Source organism: Siphateles boraxobius, unplaced genomic scaffold (assembly GCF_051911475.1).
Source record: "Siphateles boraxobius isolate OS27281-9 unplaced genomic scaffold, OSU_SipBor_1 9, whole genome shotgun sequence".
Taxonomy (NCBI): Eukaryota; Metazoa; Chordata; class Actinopteri; order Cypriniformes; family Leuciscidae; genus Siphateles; species Siphateles boraxobius.
The window spans coordinates 2,733,418-2,754,683 of NW_027509219.1; the positions used below are offsets into that span (position 1 = coordinate 2,733,418).

Consider the following 21,266-nt stretch of genomic DNA (forward strand, 5'->3'; position numbering starts at 1 on the left):
TTTAAATTCATCCCTGTTTTCAGCAATAACATGCAGCATTCACAGTGTTCGCAGAACTACACCAGCCAGCTCTTTATGTAAGGTAAAACCCTTGCAATGTACTGTGAAAACTGCCTATGCAGTTTAAAGCCTGAAACACTAGATGGAGACAAAATATTTAGGACAACATTTTGCTGCCTGCCAAACCTAGCTACATGTAATTGATTAAGCACATGCATGTGGGTATCTGGTCAAATCATTTTACAAAATAATATGCCATTGGTCATGTGAAACATGTCAGGTTCTGTCCACCTTTGCACATTTTAATGCGTATATTGATATCTTAAGATTAACAAGTTATACTAATAAATCATCCTAATATTTTGACCATTATCTAAGAGCATTCTGGGATGCATCACTGAAGCTGAAGCCAGGGCATCATGTTCATTTTAGTATTAGATCCGAGGTGGGTGAATCTCAACAAAACGGTCAAAAACATGTCCGCATTATATTGAAAAATCCTAAAAGTCTAAAAAATTAATAGTAGTCCGCAGTGATGCAAAAAAAAAGTATTCTAATTACTTTATTGTAAATAAAACAATCATATATTATTGAAATTCTAAATCAATTTGTACAATTTTAGTAATAATGGTATTTGCTTAATTTACGCTAATTTTATTTGCAAAAATTGTTGTGGTTAATTGTCATTAAATGTCAAAAAATAAAATATTAAAATTAATATATTGATAATAAAAATATATATAGAAAACTTTGGGGTCAGTACCAATTTTTGTGTTTTGATACAATACTGAAAATGCAGCTTTGTATCACAGGGAATTTAAAAAAATATATATATTAAAATAATAATAATTTAATATTTTTTCTCAATGTTTTACTGTATTTGTGATTAAGTAAATGCAGCCTTGGTGAGACTTCTTTTAAAAATCTTAAAAACCCACAACTTTTAAGTGCTAGTGTAATGCACTTTATTTTGTGATCTTTTAAAAAAAAAAAGTATTATTATTATAGAATAGAATATACTTTATTGTCCCATTTGTGGGAAATTTGTCTTGGACAACTATGACACAGCCAGTGCACATCACTGGACTTATATAACATAACATATAATACATACAATAACACACAATAACTGAAGAAAATACTGCAACATTCCAAACAGTTTTGCAATTGTCTATTTAATAATTTAACTGCAGTTGGCACCAAATAATTTTTATAATGATTTGATTTACACATCAACAACATGGAATATGTTCATATGTTTATATCCCATACTCATGTTAAACATAGTGTGGCAGCAAAGATTGTCAAAAAGAATTGTTAAGTTCAGGGAAAGTGTCTCTAAACCCAGTGGAAAGAGAGCGAATCAGAGAGTCAGGAGGCAAAGGAAAGACATATAAAAGCAGAACGGTAGAAAAAAAAGGGGTGGACCTGGTGGAGAGACATGTATGATATATCTAGGATGAAAAGATACAGAGGGGGAGGAAAAACAGTGAGCGAGAGAGTAAGATTGAAAGTGAGAGAGACCATGCTGTTTAGGTAAACAACAAGCCTCAGTGTCTTTCTTGCAACGTTTGGACTGTCAGCGTTCTGGACTGAGCCACTCTACATACCATACGGGAAAAACATTTGAGAGAGAGAAAGTGTTTGTGTGTGTAGCCTGAATGAGTGAGTCAAGCCCAATGCACATCACATCTCTGCAATTGTCTATCCGAACTGTCCTTACTCCTGTGTGGATATGTGTGTGAGTGAGTGTGGACCCACATTTCTCCTTCAGTGTGTCTGCATGCGTGTCAGACGCTGGCTTGCTCTGCGCAGTCTCTCCGAGCTCCAGTCTTGCGCTCTTTCTGCCTCAGTCTGAGGACCGACACATCCTCTCGCTGCTGCTTTGCCCTGGATCACCTTTGGCCTCCATGAGTGCAACTGAGGAAATCCAGCCTCTCCCTGGAAGGTAAGCTAAACCTGGAGCGTCAGAAGAGCTGGCATGTGGGAATGTTTTATCGTATGCTTGTTTTATTGAAATCAGAGGCTTTTCCACTCAAAGTTCCTCTGGGACCAATTTTGGGATGCATTGGAGGGCCGGACACTTTAAAGACCTTCCAGAGTTTCCCTGATGCAATTTGTCTGCTTTATTTGTTTTATGTGCAAAGCAAAAATAACCCAAAATTGAAGAGCTTGAATTATTGCATTGAAAATACATCAGTAAACAGTAATATTATAACAATTTAAAATAAGAAAAATGTATTTAAAAGTGTTAAAAAGCCATTTATTCCTGTTATGGCCAGGCTGAATTTTCAGTGACTTCAGTGTTATTGTAGTGTGTGCAAGTGATTTATAACATACATTTATAATTCTAAATGAATTGCTACTGTGTGAAGCCTAATCATTTTGGCCTTGTTCGGAGCTTTAAAAATCCACTAAAAAATGATTTTAGTGTGGAAAGTTGTTGATAAAAAAGGCATCACAAAACATCTAGGTTGTGCTTAATTCCCTTGACAAATGTTGCAGCTTGTCTCGCAATTTCTTTTTTTGTGTGTGTGCAATGACTTCCACATGACATGGTTCTTCAGATGAATGGACATTTTGGCATCTAGCCTGGACGTTGTGACAAACAATGATAGCAAACTGCTTCCTGACTGCTGACGTGTGCGTGTCACCATCTCCTATCCCAATATACTTTGAGGGATTTATATTTAACCAACAGTTGTTCAGAGCACAAAACCCTACTTATATCCTGATCTAAATGTTAAGATGGCGGTAATAGGCAAAGCAAATATCTCTTGTCAAAAGACAGAAGAGAGTAATCAGCTCTTCTGGATTCTAATGTCTTCCATTCAGTAATAGATAGGCAATGTTGCAACAGACTTGTTTTGAAATACAAGCAACATGTGAATGTTCATACGAGTATACAAGTAATATAGGCTTTCAAATAATAAAATGTTACTTAAATACATATACTACGTTTAAAATGTAATCTGTTATAGATTTAAATTTTTAAAGCACCTAATTACTGTAATATGATATTTTGTTACAAAATACTTGAACAACTATTTAAAAAAATTATAAATATGCAGTTTGAAAAGGCAAAAGCAATTATTTTTACATTAATTATCAAGCGTAGCGTCAGTTCTGGCAGGTCACGTTTGTCAAGATCGCATCAACTGACTCTCAGCTGATCCACGTCTACCTATAGGAATATGACGCCTATCACTGTATACATATATGAGCTCCTTCAGTATTATCAGCAGATATCGCGTTTCTCAGGAGCTTATTACCCTCCTCCATCCCCAGCTCCCCTTGTCATCAGGCAGGATTTGGCATTCTGATTCCCCTTGAATCAGAATAAATTCTCGAATTATGTTGTACTTTAAATCATGAATTAATGATATCTTCAATACATTCATGTTGGTTCTTTTCTGTTTCCCGTAAGGAGGGTTATTGCTGCTCTCCCTGCTCTTATCCATGCTAGGTTGCATGGATGTGCAGGGAGTTCTTGCCCAGAACAGAAACACACCGCCAATCCTAACTATATGCTAATTGTCAATCGTATTTGACGATGGTCCTGACAGAAATGTAAATATGCTGTTTGCTTTTGGGAGACATTTGTGGGTAACTGACAAGTAAAATAGACATTAACAGAAAATTCTTTTCAGCATCAAGACTGTTGAAATCTGTATGCATATTCATGTATTTTATGTGCTATAGTCACTCAAATAATTCTGTGGTGTGACATTTTTTTAAAATAAACAATAGATGAAAAATATTATACACTAACGTTCTAAAGTTTATGGTTAGGAAGATGTTTTTGAAAGTCTCTTATGCTCACAAAGGCTGCATTTATTTGATAAAAAATACAGTAAAAACAGTAATGTGAAATATTACAATTTAAACTAAAAAAAAAGATATATTTAAAATATTTGTTCAAATGTACTTGTAATGTAAAAATTTTATTCTTGTAATGCCAAAGTTAAATTTTCAGCAGAAATCATATGCTGATTTGTTGCTCAAGAAACATTTCTTATTATCAATATTATCAATAATGATGAATATAGTTCCCTATCTGATGTGGTGTCAAATTCTGACACTATGGGTCGCACTTGGGAGCCCAAAACACTCATGGACACTCCCCTGGATAAATGGGTATAAAAGGATCTTGCGCGTAATTATTCAGATTTGTTCTTCAGAGCCGGGTGGTGTTGAAGTAATTGCTCTGCCATTTCACTTCTACTAGGAAGCTGATTCATCTGAATATATATAGCATCACAGTGGTCTCTCCCACACTGACACAGATAATTGCAGTACAATCCTCGGACGACCACGAGCGTTGCCTCCTGTCTGGGTCGTTCACACGCTGAGAAAGCTTTTTGGGGATGGTCCATGTTCTAACTGTGAGAAAATGACCATGACGATGTTGCGGTTATGGCTCTCCTTTCTGGTTAGAGAGGGAGTCACCTCAGCCTCTGGATGAGTTTGACCTAGTGTCACCTAATTTCTCATTCGGGGCTCGGGATGAGGATGAGTTATTGGATGAGGACTCGACTGGGCTCCCACCCAGTCTGACTAAAGTGGATTTCTGGAACCTCCACGTCTGGCCCATAGATGGGATGTGGAAGACTTGAGTGGGCTATCACCAACAGTTTTAGACACCATCAATTAGGCACGAGGTGGGCCTATGCTTCGAAGTGGAGTCTGTCCGGTAACTGGTGTTCTTCCCACAGAGATGAGCAGTCTGGTCAGTGCTTTCCTTCCTGCAGGACATTTTTAAGGTGGGCTGTCTGTCCCCCTCCATCCTGATATGAGTGTATGTGGCCGGCCGCTATAGCGGCATGTACTATGCAGTGAATGGTAAGTCTTTAGGGAAGCATGACCTGGTCATCAGATTCATTCGAGGCGCCAGGAGGTTCAATCCATGCCTTATTCCATCGTGGGATCTCTCTGTTGTCTTGATGGGCCTACACAGAGCTCCCTTTGAGCCACTGGAGTCAGTCGAGCTAAGGGCCCTCTCATTGAAGACAGCTTTCCTGACTGAACTAACTTCCATCAATAGGGTGGGCGACCTGCAGGCATTTTCTGTCAGCGAAATGTGCCTCGAGTTAGGTCTAGCATACTCGTAATCCTGAGACCCCGACCAGCTGTGCCCAAAGTTCCCACTACCCTTTTTAGATATAAAATGGTGAACTTGCAAGCGTTGCATCAAGATGAGGCAGACCCAGCATTATAGCTTCTGTGTCCAGTATATTTACTTGGACCGTACCAGTGTTAATTTCGTTAACGAAAACTATGACGAAAAAGGTTCGTTGACGACCTTTTTTTCCCTGACTAAGACAAGACGATGAGAGACGACACCCATGTCATTAAACATAACTGTGACTATATCAACAATACAATATCGTTGACGAAAAAAGACGAGACTGATGGGTTAAAAAAAAACTTGACCAAAACCAGTTGTTTTTGTCGAATAAAGGAGACGACAACACATTACAGTCAGCGTGTGCTTGCGAGCGTTCATGCTTACGGTTGCCAGATTTCAATTATTTAAAACCCCCAGTCAGAGCTTTTCTGGTAAAGTAACACGTTTCCTACCCGTTCTTTTCAATAGTATCTGGCAGCAATGCTCGTGCTCTCTCTACACTGCTGAAGAAGCGCGGATGATCAGAAAAAACAGACAAGTTAACTGGAGTTCAGCGATCTTCATTTGAGATTTTCTACTTAAATTAAAGTGTCATTCAGTCTGTCTTTTTTCTGTCACGAGCCGCTTGCGCTGTTTGTGTGACTAAATCTGCGATCAAAATGCAGGCTGATATCCAGCAGTGTTTTTTAAATGTTGATCATATTATACGAGCAAACTTTTAAATGTATAAATTAAATGTACACTTTTGTAATATAATGGATTTCCACATGACCAGGGCTGCTGTTGTTTTGGCTGTTTCATGTGATGTCAACACAGAATGATGCCATGAGCTTATTACAAGGACAGGCTCCCTGGAATAACCGGGGTTTGAGCGCCCTGCTCAAGGGCACAATGGTGTTGACTTATGGCTCACTTCTTGGGGGCATCGATCCAGAAATCTTCCAGTTTCCAGCCCTGAACGTTAACCACTGCAACACACCACCCCATTAGATACCCCAATTGTAGTGGGATCAGGGTTAATTTAGCCTGGACCACTGTCTACAATTGAAAAAAAACCGGATGTAGATTTTCACCACACATTGCTCTAAATTTGTGATTAAAACCACTTTGTCTCATCTAGCCACACAGTCCTTTCCTAAATAGGTAATTATTTGGCAAACACCAGATGTGTTTTTACATGATTATTTTCAATGATATCCAATGAACTCATTGTCCACTGACAAACACATGCTGGGGTACCTCTGGGTATTTATGGATGAAATATGATCTGTTCTTACAGGCAGTGCGTGGGAGAACTATTTCTTGTAATGGGCTTTCAGTTGCAGTAGGTGCTGCTGATTATATACATTAGGCTACATTGATGTAACTGATTTAAAACAATTGTGGGCTTCTGGGTAGAACATACTAAGAGTTTAGCTATGTTTTGAATAGGATATTAAAATGCCTACTGCATACTGCACAGTATAAACACCTGTGCAGTATGCAGTATTTTTTTTTCATGTGAAGCAGAGCCCAATGTAATACAATTAACATTTCGAATCATAGTAAAATGTAGCTATGTTTCCATCAAAGATGCTAATTTAAATCATGCAAAATATCAGAAAATTGCAAAAACAAATTATATAAAGCAGGGTTTCCATCCCATGTGTTCAAGAAAACAGGGAGTAGGAGCAAAATTGAAATAGAAACAAAAGATGCTTTTATTATATGTGATAAATTACAGGTGTAGATTGCAAAACAAAACTCTCTGATGAACTTCTTGTTTGCTTGCAAATGTCAGTGGGTGCTTTATGTCTGAAGTGACAGTGAGTCAGACAGTTCTGAGACAGGCTTTGGCTCCGGCATGTCACAGTGACCAGATAAATATGAGATGCTTTGTGATGAAACATGGTCCAACAATATTTTTCACAAATTTACAAAAACACTCGGCATACTGCCATCATACTATTTTTGCTGTATGTAATTTCGAATATAGCCTTTGAGTCTAACAGTTATGGACTTTCTGCATTTGAACTCCGAAAATACGTCTCCATGAGGCCAGCTAACACCTTTAATTATACCGTATCCTGATTTTAACTACTGTTAATGTCATATGATTATGATTCACTGCAACCTAATGTGTGTTCCCTTCATAAACTCCAATAAAGATAAAATAGACAATGAACAAAGGTAGTATTCACTGGGAAGGCCTCCGGCTGAACAGTTCTGGTTGAGTGTGTGCTTCTTTATGACACCTCAAGGCTTGATTTGGTAAGATCAGGAGATAGCAGGGCTCAGAGACCTGTAGAGATCCACAGGGATCTCAGGGATAAATTCTTGAAAATGAATTTAAACACCTACAGTAGAGGTGATAACACGCATGCATATTTAAATGTAGGCTACGTGTGTTTATTTGTTTATGCATTTTTTTAAAATCTGCACAAGAACCATTCAGGCCACAGCTAACAAAGACTGTACCACTAATAGCTTGACATAAGCACAGCCGGAGCTAATAGCTCGAAAGCAGGATTTTTGATGGAGTTTCTGGCTGTTTCTATCCAGATGTTTAGAATAAAAGGATGTGTGCCGTACATGCGTCAGTGAGGGATGCGAGGTGATTCAGAGAGAGAGAGAGAGAGAGAGAGAGAGAGAGAGAGAGAGAGAGAGAGAGAGAGGGATAGAGACTATCCACTGTTAAAAGAACTTTGGACCCCTAAAAAATTTGGGGCTCAAAATCTGACAATGATCAGACTATAAACACTTCAGTGAAGACACTGAAGGCATCATTTAGGTAGTTTGTCACACAGGGATTGTGTGTGTGTGTCTTTCCACAGTCTACATCAGGAGTTTTCTTTTTTAAATTTAGATTCCGTCTGTTTGGTCAGCCAGTGGCCTTTTGGGATTATTCACAGGGATTTTGAACACACACACACACACACACACACACACACACACACACACACACACACACACACACACACACACACACACACACACACACACACACACACACACACACACACACACACACACACACACACACACACACACACCTAACCTAAGATTTTACCTTCTCAAAGTTAACACTGTCAGGCACAAATATGACACCAAGAAAAGAGCAAAAAGAAAGAAAAAATGTCAATACCTTCACATAATTTCACTCAGGGTCTGCTTGGGATTAACCAGAGCCCATTTTGAATCATTGTCCCTTTTAATCTTGACCATGACAGTCACCGAGTGTCAGGATTCTGTTTTTTTTTTTTCATGAGTCATCAAGTTTCTGTGCTTGATCGGCTTTAGTAAACTTAATTTTCAGAAGTGTAGAGGCGGCTGACATGATTCTGATGTTTCATGCGGTGTTGGTGCTTATAATTGCATGGTTATGTAACTCATTGAGAAGCCTAAAGCATGGTGCTTTGAGAGCAAATGAGAAAGTCCAGAGCAACGATTCAAAGGCTTAGAATTCAAACAGAAAGGCCTGTTATCTGGAGAGGATGTCTGGGAATGTTGAAATTCTTGTTTCTATCATTTGTGATATTCTTATTCTTTTCAATAGCTGTCTGTGTGGTGCACAACAACATAAATGTGACTCATGTCTTCTGTAACTGCAATCATCCCATAAGCACTTTGATGCACAACACACAGCAATGATAATTACCTGATTTTATAAACTTGATGGCTAATTTGTCAGAATTGGAGAGTTTAGATATGACAGAGAAGAACTTTGGCTAATTTGCTTATTCTATTGTTTTGAATAAGCATGTTTTGATTTGGTGTTATGACAGTTGTGTTAGTGTTGGTTGACAGCGTCTGCCATTGCAGCTACATGTCAAGTCTATTTCCAAGAGAGAGAACTTCATGCATGCAAGATAAAGATTTTTTACTTACAACTTAATGGTGAACAAAATTGAACACAAAATCAGTACAGATATAAATTGCGAAGTATTAAGAAGGATACTTTCAACCATAAAGCATAGTGGATCCTCTTTAATTCACCAAATATTTAACATAAAACTTTGCAGAAAAACCTGTTGTAAACAATCTACACGCCTTCTGTCATCTGATTGATAGTTTATACTTTTTAGCTAGTTTATACTTTTTTAAATAATTGTAAGAATGTCCCCCTTCATGTCGTGGTTTACATAGCTGTGAAAACTAATTTTTATAAAGTAAATGTAAGAACTTAACTTATATTATTAGTAAAGAGTTGAACATTTACTGGACTGAAGCAACTTATTTTTAATTGATTATCCATACTTTCTTATTCATATTTTAGAAAAAATTATGTTTAAGGGTGTATTTACACAACAACGATGTTTAAAACGGAGAAGTTTTTTTGGTGTTTGCCTTTTTCCTTGGAGTTTTCCACGTACAGACAACGATCGCCGTTCAAACACATCCGTGAAGACGACTAAAACGCTATATTCTGCTGCCAGGCCATTAGATGGTGATGAAACACTATAGACTGAACACATAATACGCATGTGCATGATGTCATCATCTTCAGAGATTCACGTTCTCTTACGAAAGTATCTCTCGTACTGCGTAATATCTTACGCTATGGGGAAAACCTCTTTTCCACGAGATATTGAAGCCAAAAATTATCCTTAATTTTGAATTAATGTAAAACGCTGTGCAGCAGCATGCAGACATAGGCAGGACGGCTCGCGCGCCTATTGGCTGCCCTGCGGCAACAGCAGCAGCCTATCGAGAGAGGCGCTGCGTGACACCATATCCAATGGGGGCATTTCGCGCCCATTTCGTCACGTCCCCCCAGAAAGGGCGTGGTCTCGCCCTATAACTATAGCTCGATAAGGCTGGTACACTGATTTTCATCTCTTCAGCGAAGCATCACGCATCGCTGGATCCGGAGTGAGAAGCCACGCCGTCTGAGATAAGCACACAGCGGGACGAGCCATTGAGTCTGAAGTTGCTGGCATCGCCGCCTTTAGCCACCGTACCTGCTACGCTTTCCGGCGTTATATCCTTTTCATACTGTGTGTGTGTGTTCGCCGCTGCGACACACATTTTTTCACTGTCTCTCTCTCTGCTAAAAGAGCTGCGTCTTTGTCAAAATGCAAAGATCCTGCGGCTCGTGCCGAGCCACACTCAGCGACGGGGACTGTCATGTCATCTGCGTTTCCTGCCTGGGTGAGGATCATGCGGCTCTCGTTCTCGTCGACGGCGGATGCCCTCACTGTGAGCTACTGCTGATGGTGACTCTGAGGACTCACCTGGCATCATTCTCAGAGCCTGCACTTCAGCCCGCTGTAGCGCCGCGCCGTAAAAGCCCCGTGCCCAGCGCGGCCCCGAGCCTTCTCCTGCCCGCCAAAGCTCGCCGGTTCGCCCGCCAGCTTCGCCGGCATCGCTCGAGTCCCTCACCGACGGACAGCGGCCGCCGTCTGCCGCCGCTTCCGCAATTGAGGTTGACGAAACAGCCCCGAGCCTTCTCCAGCCCGTGATAGCTCGCCGGTTCGCCCACCAGCTTCACCAGCTTCACTCGAGTCGGTCGCTGACGGACAACGGCCGCCGCACGCCCTGCGTCCCTGCCGTTACACGGCGCGAGTCGAAACCACGGTAAACAACGAAGTATCTCATCTACTTCGAGCCGAAATGGCGAAACTGCTGAGCAAAGGGGCCATATAACCTTTATCTTAAGCTCAGAACAAGGGGGGCTATACAGCAGATATTTTCTGGTACCGAAAAAAGATGTGGGTCTCAGGCCCATTCTAGATCTGCGACAGCTGAACAGAGTGCTTATGAAGCACCAGTTGAGAATGCTGACAACCAGGAAAATCCTCACGCAAGTGTGTCAGGGAGACTGGTTTATGTCAATAGATCTGAAAGACACCTATTTCCAAATACAAATAGCGTCACGTCACAGGCGATTCTTGAGATTCGCCTTCGAGGGCCAGGCATATCAATACACAGTCCTACCGTTCGGCCTATCCCTAGCACCCCGTACATTTACGAAGTGCATGGACGCGGCCCTCGCACCCCTGAGACTTCAGGGCATGCGGGTTTTGAACTACTTGGACGATTGGCTGATTCTAGCTCGATCACATTCAGAGCTCATAGAACACAGAACCACATTACTCGAGCATCTCGAGAATCTGGGTCTCACAGTCAATTGGGCGAAGAGTTCGCTGTTCCCCAGCCAGAAGATCTCTTTTCTGGGAACAGTACTGGACTCGCTGTCTTTGACAGCACGTCTGTCGCCAGAGTGAGAACTGGACATTCAGCGAAAAGGATTTCGCCGCGGCTCTATAGTCCCGCTCAAAGGTTTCAGAAAATGCTGGGCCTCACAGCCTCTACATCTTCAGTACTCCAGCTGGGCCTGCTTCGCATACGCCCACTGCAGTTATGGCTGAAAGTGCGAGTTCCACCCCGGTCATGGACCTCTGGTCTGTTTCACCTCAGGGTCGACATGAAATGCGTTTCGGCTCTGGAACCTTGGAAAATAGCCGACTGGTATCAGTCAGGCGTGAGTCTGGGGACTCCCTCGAGTGTGACGGTGGTGTCCACGGACGCCTCCACCTCGGGATGGGGAGCGCTGCTCGAGGGCAGACCGTTCTTCGGCCAGTGGTCAGAACGGGGAAAGCTGCTACGCAAATGCCAGTCGACAACGCGCTATGGCGCTTTTGTCCCCAGATAAAAGGCCGCCACATCTTAGTCCGGTTGGACAACATGTCAGTGGTGGCATACATAAATCACCAGGGTAGCGTCAGGTCCCGAAACCTTACAGGCTGACGGAACGCCTCCTGGTCTGGGCTCAGCACAACCTGCTTTCACTGAAAGCAGCGCATGTGCCTGGTCGCCTGAATCTGGGACCAGACCGTCTGTCCAGAAACAATGTCCCAGCAGGGGAATGGTCGCTGCACCTGCAGACGATCCAACTGCTGTGGGAGACATTCGGCAGAGCGCAGGTGGACCTGTTCGCGTCCCAAGAAAGCGCTCACTGTCCGAACTTTTTCTCCAAGAGCAGGGATGCGCTGGCCCACGTATGGCCCCGCTGCCCCCTCTATGTTTTTCCCCCCCTCTCGCTCCAGCCTCAAGTGCTGGAACGAATCAGGGAAAACGGTTGCCCAGTGCTACTCGTGGCTCCGCTCTGGACAAACCAGAATTGGTTCCCAGTCCTAATGCGGCGGACCAGCACTGCCCCGTGGCCAGAGGAGAGACCTCCTCTCTCAGGCAAAGGGCTCGATTTGGCATCCTCGCCCGGAATTATGGTCCCTACATGCATGGGCCATCAACGGCTACCCGCTAACCTCCCAGAGGGAGTGTTAAATACAATAGCACAGGCTAGAGCCCCGTCTACTAGACGGCTCTATTCCTCAAAGTGGTCAGTGTTCTCTGCCTGGTGTCAAGCTCAGGGCTTTTCACCCGCAGACTGCGGGGTTACGGAAGTGCTCTCCTTCCTTCAGGAGCTGCTGGATAAGGGCAGAACCCCATCCACGCTCAAAGTATACGTGGCGGCCATAGCGGCGCTTGCAAAGCTGACGTCTGGCCAGTCACTGGGGAAAACGACCTGGTCGTGCGATTCCTCAGGGGAGCTCGGAGGCTGAATCCTCCCAGACCCCCCTCAGTCCCTTTGTGGGACCTTTCTACGGTTTTGGAAGCCATGAAAGGTGCCCGATTCGAGCCAATCCATTTGTCAGACATAAAACATGTCTTTCAAAACGGTATTCCTTATGGCTCTCGCTGCAGTGAAGTGCGTAGGGGACTTGCCAGCGCTTTCGGTAAGCGCGTCATGCATGGAGTTTGGGCCTAATGACTCAAAAGTCATACTCAAACCAAGGCACGGGTACGTGCCCACATACCTCAACACACCGTTCAGGGCCCAGTTATTTCCCTGTGCGCCCTCCCGGTTCGTGATGAGGAGAAGGATGCGAGTCTCCTCTGCCCTGTCAGGGCACTGAGAGCTTATGTGTCCCGCTCGTCGGTCTTCAGACAGACTGAGCAGCTCTTCGTTTTGTTTGACGGACGCTCCAAGGGACTGGCCGCATCAAAACAGAGCCTATCCAGATGGATAGTCGACGCCATAGCACTGGCTTACACTTCTAAGGGCCTGCAGTGTCCTTTGGGTGTCAGAGCGCATTCCACGAGAGGCGTGGCCTCGTCGTGGGCGCGGTATAGTGGGGTTACCGATATCTGTACGGCCGCGGGCTGGGCCTCGCCGTCTACATTTATAAGGTTTTACGACCTAGAGGTTCCCGCCTTACAAGCCAAGCTTCTGTCAGTATAGAATTCAGTGCTATCTGCCCCGCTGTGCCGGCCCAGATGCTGAGTTTTGCTTGTGCATCGCTCACTGAGCGATAAAACAGCTCCATGGGTGTTGAATAACCCGTACTATTACCCAGTTCAGGCTGAACACGTTCACCCTGTCTGCGTGAAACACTGTTAACATAACTAGCTCCTGTAGGATGCTATTTCATGGGGAATGATGCTTGCAGCCTCTCTTCTCCGACTCTCTGTGATTCTATGGTGATTATGCACTATATGAGCCCCGGGTTACTGCCCTTGGGACTTTGGTGTCGGATCCCAGTACGCACGCCGTTTTGCATTGTGTTCCCCATAGCGTAAGATATTACGCAGTATGAGAGATACTCTCGTAAGAGAACGTACTCGGTTACTAACGTAACCTCGGTTCTCTCTAGAGAGGGAACGAGTACTGCGTATCTTGCCGTGCATACACAGCTCTGGTTCGCTTCGGCGATGAAAACCAGTGTACCAGCCTTATCGAGCTATAGTTATAGGGCGAGACCACGCCCTTTCTGGCGGGACGTGACGAAATGGTCGCGAAATGCCCCCATTGGATATGGTGTCACACAGCGCCTCTCTCGATAGGCTGCTGCTCTTGCCGCAGGGCAGCCAATAGGCGCGCGAGCCGTCCTGCCTATGTCTGCATGCTGCTGCACAGCGTTTTACATTAATTCAAAATTAAGGATAATTTTTGGCTTCAATATCTCGTGGAAAAGAGGTTTTCCCCATAGCGTAAGATATTACGCAGTACTCGTTCCCTCTCTAGAGAGAACCGAGGTTACGTTAGTAACCGAGGACGTTTTTTGTTGTTTACACTAAGACCGTTTTCAAAAACTTGCACTTTGAAACACCCAAAATGCCGTCGTTGTGTAAACAAACGGGCAAAATGCATAAAAAGTGTTTAGTTGAAAACGGTGTCGTGTAAACAGCCCCTTAATCTGAGCAATGCACAGAAATCTGTGCACCAAGACATAAATTTAATGAGACCACCGGTACATTTTCATAAATCTGAATGCATTCTGATCAATTTTGATTGCATGGAACATTGGGATTAGATGTTATCATACTTGCCCTAATAATGGTCAAATCCTAACAGCAATTAGCAATGTCGATATGGCCATCTTAAGCAATTATACAGGCCAACCTTGATAAAGTCATGATTTCATAATTAATGACTTCCCTTCTTCATCGTCTTCCTACATCGACTCCCTTCTCCCCGACCACGTGAGGCTGTGGAGAGTTTCTGAAAATGAGTGCAAGATACTGCTGTTTATAAGCACTATAATATGTTCCTTGAGAGTTTATATGGGAATAATGAAGAGATTCTATAGAGATTAACTGAGTTAGGAAGGATTAGAGAGAAAGGTCAGAGGATATTATCTCTGGAACTCTTGAAACAAATAATGTGTCCAAAATAGCTCATAATTTAATACAAACGACCTTCATATAAAGACAATGATGACCCTTTCAAAAGATTAAATAACATGCAGACAGGCAATGACATGAAAGATTATTAAATACAGATGAAGAGATATTTAAAAAATGGGGAGTGGAAAAACAAGAGGGATACAGAAAGGGGAAGAAAGATGAATTAGGATATTTAAAGTATAGATTTGACTATTCGTACTTCCAGGGGTTGCTGAACCACTTAAATAGATGGGATTCAGGTGTGCATTTGTGTGAGTCTTCTAAACCCTGCTGTGACTTCAACATGTCTTGTGTTTCCTCTAGACAGCAATGAGATTAAGACACTATGCGGGAAGGACACAAAATAGGACTTAAAATTTAATCAATTTTTTTATCTCATTTAACAAAGTGTCAGGGAACAGAGCTGGTTATCTTTCAGTTTATGTTGAATATGGAGCTGGTTATGTGATGCAAACGTCAAAATGTATTATAGTTTATAAATCATGCACTATAGTAAATGTGTCATAGCATAGTATTGTGGAAGAAATTGCTTAAAATACTTCTTTATTTACTGATAATTTGCCCTTTAAGTTTTACTGCATCTAGTGTTCATTTCAGCTGTGTAAGGCCCGTCCAATCGGTCCAACGATAGTTTCCGATAAGCTGGTGAAGGTTTACTGCGTGTTACTGTCTTTTCAGCGTGACAAAGTAATTTAATTCCAATTAAACATTTATCTGACTCCATTTTATCACAACCTCAAATTTAGGTTGGAATGCCAATTGGTTATTGGTCATTTATATAATAGTTTAGCAGCACATTTGATTATTCTATTTAACTCTTTACTCTTATTATCCTCGTTCAATCGGGTGCATGCCAAAGTCACACCGGCTCCTCGCACCGGCCGTTTAATGCGGGCCTACGATCACAAACTCGCCAGTCTGATCAATAACCAGAGGTTATGGCTAAAGCAATTTAACAATGCCGCCCACTCTTGCGATTGTGAAAAGGTACCCATGTAGACCCCTACAGTCGCCTATATAACAACTTAGTTAAAGCCCAAACATTAGTGCATTAATGATAATGCCGCTCCAATGCTTGATATTACTTCAATAGTATTTTTATATAGCCCCCTATAGTAATACCCCTGCATAACAGCTAAAGTCAAGCAGTTAGTCAGGAATCTAGACTCTCACCAGATGTGCCCCATGCTCCATCTAACCTGAGATCTAGTATGTACTTTACCCTGGACGCAGCTTTGGTCTAACAATGGATACAACGTAATCTACTAAAGTTAATAATTTCAGAGTAAGCCAGAATAAGTCCAAATATAACAATTTTTTATGTCAGGTAAATATATCATGCCAATTACATAATCAATTCAAAGATAATCATTACAAAACATCAAATGCATCAAAAAACATTTAATGATCTTTACACAATAAGTGAATCAACACTTATTTTGTTTTTTTGAAAGCTGCTTTACAGCAGAATTGAACTCCTATTTATCCATGTAAACATGCTTTGAAACAATCTGTGTTGTATAAAGCATTATATAAATAAAGGTAAAAAAGACAGGACAGGCCTAAAACTGCCATATAAAGGGGCACTAAAATAAAATATAGACTCCCACTCAATCATTACTCATGATTCAATAGAAGTGTGTGGTGGTGTTTGTGTCTATAGAGACATTGTCCTTTGCCTGTGTTTTCTAATTTTATTCTTCTGTTGGTGTGGGACATTTGGGTGTGTCGTCTGTGTCTGAAGATTGGGAAGGGCCGCTAAGTTGTCGCCCTGATTTCTCTACACAATTACAGTTTGCTAATGTTTCTAGTGCCTTATTAACTGCTATCTGTAACTCGACAGATTCGTTTTTATGATGACACGTATCGCAAATTACAGCCAGTCATCTAATTATTATTTCAAATAAATGCTGTTCTTTTGAACTTTCTATTCATCAAAGAATCCTGGAAATAAATTGTACACGGCTGTTTTTAACATTGATAATGATAATTAATGTTTTTTGAGCATCAAATCCGCACATCAGAATGATTTCTGAAGGATCATGTGACACTGAAGACTGGAGTGATGATGCTGAAAATTCAGCTTTGATCACAGGAATAAATTGCATCCTAAAATAAATTAAAATAGAAAAGTCATTTTAAATCGTCATACTGTAATTTTCACCAATTTGCACCCAATTTGTGGGAAGTGACTCCTGCTTTCCAGACCCACATGCATCTCCAGTAGAGTTTCAGAAAATATCTCAATAATGTCTCAGCAATGAAATATCAGAGATCTTAAAGGAATTGTTCACTTAAAAATGAAAATTCTGTCATCATTTACTCACCTTCAAGTTGTTTCAAACCTGTATGAATTTCTTTCTTCTGCTGAACACAAAAGAAGATATTTTGAAGAGTTGATGTACCCCATTGACATCCATAGTAGTTTTTTTTCCTACTATTTTAGGCTGAATAAATGTCAGAATTTTCATTTTTAAGTGAACTATTCCTTTAATAAGAACTGAAGCATATTGCAAATGAACTAAACTGCTATCCAGATCCCTTACAGTTCAACATTCTTACAGTAAATGACAACTGTCTCATTTTTTTTTACCTTACCTCTGAGTAATGCACTCTAAAACACTGTATAGTTTTGCACAGTAGCATTTATACATTTGCCCTTAGCAAGATGCAACAAATGCAATTACTACAACCCCAAATCAGAAAAACTTGGGACATTTTGTAAAATGCAATTAAATCAAGAATCTGTGGTTTGTTCATTCTATTTAACCTTTTATTAACTGACAAAAGTACAAAGAAACGTTTTCCAATGTTTTCACTGACCAACATAGTTGTATTTTGTAAATATGAACAAATTTTGATGTTGATGGCTGCAACACACCCCAAAAAAGTTGGGACAGAGACCAAATAAAAGTCAAAAGATTATCCAAATTCGATCATCCAACTATTTTGAAACAGTCCACAATGAGCAGGTGAATTGGTAATAGTTGAGGGTATCATGTTTGGGTGTAAAAGTGCTTCTCAGTCTTTTTAAGCATAGATGGGTCATGGCTCATCACTTTGTGCCAAATATCTTGAGAGAATTGTCAAACAATTAAAAAAATCCAATTTCTCAATGCAAGATTACAAAGCATTAATGCTTTTCAACATTTTCGATACATAATATTGTCACAAGATTCAGGGAATCCAGAGAAATCTCAGTCTGTGTTGGGCAAGGCAGTAGATATCTGTTGAATGTACGTGACCTTTGAGCCCTCAGATGGCATTGCACAAGATACCATCATGCTACTCTGTCAAAAACAGCCACATGTGCCAAGGAGTAATTTGGAAAACCGTTTTCACTGAACACAGTCTGACTCTGCATTAAGAGATGCCACTTGAATCTCTGTTACGCAAGGAGAAAGCTTTACATCAGTTCTATGTGGAGATGCCAGCGAGTTCTCTGCGCCTGAGCTCATCTCAGATGGTCTAGAAGACAGTGGAAATGTGTGCTGTGGTCGGATGAGTCCATCTTTCAGCTTGTTTTTGGGAGAAAATGGACATCAAGTTCTCAGTCCCAAAGACGAAAGGGACCAACCAGACTTTCACCAGAGACAGGTGCAAAAGCAAACATCTGTGCTGGTATTGAGCTGCATCATTGCAAACGGTATGGGTAACTTGCATTATTGTGAAGGTACCATTGACATGGAGGCATATATTTGGATTGGACAGAGACATAAACTGCCATCAAGATGACATCTTTCCTGGGAAGCAAGACAATGCCAGGCCTCATTCTGCACGTGCTAAAACTGAGTGGTTTCTAGACACTCTGCACTATAGAAGGGATGTGCCTGCCTGTTTACTGCAGTCCAGATATGTCTCTTATGGAAAATGTATGACCCATTATGAAAAGGAGAATCAGGCAATGAAGTCCACAGACTGTTGAGCGGCTGTCTTGTATCAGACAAGATTGGGCAAACATTCCACTAGCAAAACTCCAACAATTAGTATCCTCAACTCCCAAATGATTAAAATGTGTAATTAAAAGGAAAGGATTAAGTGACACAGTGGTAAACATGTCTCTGTCCCAACTTTTTTGGGGTGTGTTGCAGCCATCAAAATTAAAATTTGTTCATATTTACAAAATACAATTATGTTGGTCAGTGAAAACATTGGAAAACATTTCTTTGTACTTTTGTCAGTTAATAAAAGGTTAGATAGAATGAACAAATCACAGATTCTTGATTTTATTGCATTTCACAAAATGTCCCAACTTTTTCTGATTTGGGGTTGTAGAAATTACAGTGCCACTGTAACAGCTAGAAAACCAAATGATCATTCCCAGGGAGGCAGTGATTGCAAGAAGTCCCCCATACAGCCTTCATGGGAGCCAATGGAACCGAGACAAAGATGCAGAGATGGTTATAATAATTACACTCGTGAGAGTTAATGGATTAGCTCTCCGAGAAAAAAATGGTGACACCATATTGATAATTTTCTAATCCACACGCAAAAAAAACTAATTACTCATCACAACAGCCTCAATTACTCAAGCTCAAAGGAAATGTAACAGTGTGCAAGCAGACATAAACAGACAGTCACTGTCAATAATCATATTTTCATATTAGTCTTTAAACTCTATTTTGGCACACTTTTAATGTTAAAGGTGTAATTTCCTTTTAATTATAAAAACTTACCTCCTCTTCCAATTTAATATTCGAAGACGGTCATTTGTAGGTTGATTTCCCCAAAGAGTGTAAACACCATGGCTCTATCAAAACATCGCTCCACTTCTTTGAGTCAAGGAGGTCTATAATACCTGGAGAGAGCTTGTCATTATCATTCCCATTCATCTCAATGGCAGCTGCTCGGCGTGGGCAGGTCCCACTGGAATTACACAATTTGAGTCCTGCCATTTTTCTGACACGTTTATGTTCAGTTAGTTTCACTGAGTTTCATTGAGTTTTAGTTTGTTTATCGTCTGTTTCCTGTTTCCTTTGTTTTAATTTTCCAGCCAGTCATCTGTTACCATGGATATTCATTTAATTATGGCAGCTGATTATTATTGGGTTTGTTATCATTGAGTATTTAAAGGGATAGTTCACCCAAAAATTTAAATTCTGTCATTGTTCACGCACCCTCAAGTTGTTTCAAACCTGTATGAATTTCTTTCCTCTGTTGAACACAAAAGAAGATATTTTGAAGAATGTCGGTTACCAAACAGTTGATGGACCCCATTGACTATCATTGTATGGGAAAAAATACTATGGAAGTCAACGGGGTCCATCAACTGTTTGGTTACCGAATTTCTTAAAATATCTTATTTTGTGTTCAGCAGAGTAAAGAAGTGTATACAGGTTTGAAACAACTCGAGGGTGAGTAAATGATGACAGCTTTTAAATTTTTGGGTGAACTATCCCTTTAAGTTCCTTGTCTCCTTTCTGTCTTTGACCGGTATTGTTGGTGTTTGCTATACACTCTGTCTCGAGTTGTTTGCTTTTGTTAATAAACCCTGTTGCCATTTTGAAACTTGTAATAGTAGATTATTTAACTAACATCTTGACCCGGGACTAGCCTACAGCAAACACTAAACCAGACTATTTGAATGCTGAGCAAGCAATCTCATTGGCTGCAGGGTCAGCAGAGGCCAATCAGCTTGCGCCATGCTGTAGTGATTTGATTGCTTGCAGATTGCATGTAAAGGACCAATCAGCTGACTGAAATAGATATATATTCTAAAGTTTGTATTTATTTCTACATTTAATTTAAATTTAAACTAAAAGTTTAGAGGAGTAAAGGCAGTTACAGTATTCACGTTTAAACATATTATAACAGTATTAGCGTAGGTTGGACACTAGGTGGGGCTTTGGGGTAATTTTCACCCCCCAAAAAAACTCCCTATACACAATAACGCAAAGCTGTAATTCTATAATTTTTCATTAATTTAACAAATTTAAATGAAAATTAAAAACAATGAAAATTAACTATAATTCAACACACTTAAATAATTATTTCAACCAAAAAAGAAGTACAAATTTGCAGCGCATTCAATGGGGTGAGTTACTGCTCAGTGCTCACCCGTCCTCTACTTGGGTCCTTCACAGAACACGGGTGAATGCTATTTGAAACAATAAAAATATAATATGCACTGTTGCTTAGTATTAAATTATAGCTTGAGATACATGAAATTTTCATTTGCTACCGGCAGGATAAACAGGAAGCATGTCCAATGTGGACGCGCAGACGGTTGTCGTGGTAACGAACACCACATCAACCACATGCTAAACGAGCATCCCGTATATAAAAAGCATTTTTAGGGGGCCCTTGGATTTTGGGGGTCCAAGGCGGTCGCCTACCTTTGCCTAATTGTAAGTCCGCCTCTGCTCGGAGGGGAAGGCCTGGTAGCCGCACTCATCTTCTGCCCTTCTCCCCAGGAACTCTTTCCTGGAAAGGGTGTAGACGACTTGGGGGACTGAACCCAGCGAGGGAT

At 41.1% G+C, this 21,266-nt stretch overlaps 2 protein-coding genes across 2 annotated transcripts in view; one reads left to right on the top strand and one right to left on the bottom strand.

Moving 5' to 3' along the window:
• The window catches only part of rmi1 (RMI1, RecQ mediated genome instability 1, homolog (S. cerevisiae)), a 362,517-nt gene that overhangs the window by 181,449 nt on the left and 159,802 nt on the right, over nucleotides 1-21,266 (bottom strand). The gene's annotated exons all lie outside the window — the stretch shown is intronic.
• The window catches only part of opn7d (opsin 7, group member d), a 70,777-nt gene continuing 50,760 nt past the window's right edge, over nucleotides 1,250-21,266 (top strand). The window contains exon 1 of the mRNA XM_077223831.1: nucleotides 1,250-1,948. The gene's annotated coding sequence lies outside the window, so the exon portion shown is untranslated. The remainder of the gene's footprint in view (nucleotides 1,949-21,266) is intronic.